General features: G+C 41.4%; 1 long non-coding RNA gene across 1 annotated transcript; it reads right to left on the reverse strand.

Annotated features, from left to right (window-relative positions):
- Positions 1–332: 332 nt before the first annotated feature.
- Positions 333–1,593, reverse strand: LOC111273218 (uncharacterized). Its single transcript, XR_002687904.2, has 2 exons — positions 1,173–1,593; positions 333–543 (listed from the first exon to the last, which is right to left on the reverse strand). It is a non-coding gene; the product is annotated as an uncharacterized LOC111273218 (long non-coding RNA).
- Between the last annotated feature and the right edge of the window lie 701 nt (positions 1,594–2,294).

Raw genomic sequence — 2,294 nt, forward strand, 5'->3', positions numbered from 1 at the left:
GACTTGTCCTACCAAAACTAAAATTTACCTTGCTTGCCTTTGGGTGTCAACGGACTTAAGTTACCGTAGATCTATTCTTTGCGTATACATATATATATTAAAGGTGAATCTATATTTACGTAAAGGAGTAAATAAGTAAATTTTCATGTACTTAATGGCGCGGAAATTGCAACAGGTCTTCCCCTCTAGACAAACCACTTTTCTAATCTCTAAGACGATCTTTCTGATCTAAGACGTGGACATTGATTAATGATGAATTTTTCTATCCAAGCCGCGATATAATGCCGCAGAGTTCTATAATAGATGTACCAATTTATTCAAGACGCTCCTAGTTTCAGGCAGATAAATTTTATTTGCAAAAAACACCGAGGTTGAAATCCAGCGAGAAAAAGCTCGTTCTGGCTCACTATATTCCTGCTGTAATTTTCGGCGTGATTCGTAAAAGTCCCGACCAAATTCTCTAGCGAATCGCGTCCTACTCCTTACGACCGTTCAATGTAAGCTTCGCAAACTTCATTGTGGCACTATCTTCTACACCTGAAACTAAAATTCGATTTTATCAAGATTTGCCTTTGTCCAGGAACGTCTCTACGGGGGAGCAAAGTTGTCTTCCAGTGGATCGCAACGTAAGTTGGAGAAATTCAAGTTTCACAGTAGAAGAAAAGCAACTTACTATCAAGAGCCCCATCCATTCTTACGTTTCAGCCATTAACTCACTTGCTTTCCTCATTGTATGCCCATTTTCTGAGTCTAGACCCACGGCTTTTCCGACTATAATCCTATTTTTGCTCCATCCGTTAATATGACAGCACAGCCTTGCATGCGACTAATCCCATACTTGATAAAATACGTCGGTCAGGATTTTAGTTGTACATTGCGAAGCTCTTCAGAATATACGATATCTGATCACGACAGTTTTACAGGAGCACCCGGTTAGTCCAGATGAAGTGCCCCAGCTTAAGCGGTTGGTCCAGTCAGTTAGCGTAACACAAGATCGTATGCTAAGCCCAATATTCTTCTCTCTATATGACCCGTTTTATCGAAACATGTAGAAACACTGCTTTGTGGCGACGATCTTATCATCCTTGTTCCTTATGGATGAGACGTCTCGCTGCCACTTACACGCCCCATATAGGCACAACAATCTTACAATACGTAACCAATTCACGTACCTGGATCTGATTTTGTCTACGAACGAGCTTTTGCCCAGCACATTTCAGACAAAGCACGGCTGCTGTCTAGGCAGTCATAGAACATGTTTCGTGCGCTCAACTTGAAAAACGCTACCGATTTAAATTTGCGTTGCCAAAAACACGCCATGAGACTGCACTGATTATCGTTGAACAAATACGTATACTTTCTAGGCAACACCTCGCTATTCAGAAGGGATCTGAGCTGCAGACTCAGATCTTTATAGGAGTTTATCAATGTATGGAAAGGTATATAGCGATGCCAATTGTTTTAACGCACGAACTACAAGCAGTAAAGCCTAGCGAGAAACGAACGAGGCTACCTGACACATAGTTATGCATTCTGTGTGGTAAATGGGTTTCCCCACATTCTATGCAGTTTGCTGAATTTCCATTTGCCAGACGCCACGCGCGTCGTTTCGGTGTGGTGCAGCTACCATATGACGTGGCATACAATAGCTTTGACGGGACAGTTATGAGTTTCACTATGTTGATACAGCACGATTGTACTTTACTACGTGTAGTAAATCAAAGCTAATTATCAACGTCATCATGACTCTGCGAAAACATGGTCAGACTAGTGGTCTTCCAAGGTCTTATTTTTACTTACGCAGTGAAATCATTGTTATCTTACCCATTGGACCAAACAGTTTTGGTCGGCAAGCAACCAGCCAATATTTAAAAAAGATATTCATTGCAATCAAAGATTCGTACTCTATGCGCACATAGGCTACTAGTCTTCACAACAACTGAATTCCCTTTTCTACTTAATCAATCCCACTAACTTGACGTTACCTTGAGGGTAAAAGTTTTTCAACTACTAGATTCTGGTTGATTCTTTTAATACAACCTTCTATAATCTGAGAAGATCGAATGGGTAGCACCACGATACGCATGGTCCGAGTCGCGAACATCAACCCTATATTGCAGCGAAGTTATTCCACCAACATTTGGTACGGATGGACAACTTCTGTCGAAGTTGACTGCTATTAGGGACTTCTGCGCAGTTACAAATTAACGACACGGGCAAAATTAATCTGAAGGCAGAAGTATTCGGAACCTTCCAGGTGCCAGATGTCGAGTAACTTCTCAATGGTGTATGCT

The sequence above is a fragment of the Varroa jacobsoni genome, unplaced genomic scaffold (genome assembly GCF_002532875.2).
Source record: "Varroa jacobsoni isolate VJ856 unplaced genomic scaffold, vjacob_1.0 contig05525, whole genome shotgun sequence".
NCBI classification, from domain to species: domain Eukaryota; kingdom Metazoa; phylum Arthropoda; class Arachnida; order Mesostigmata; family Varroidae; genus Varroa; species Varroa jacobsoni.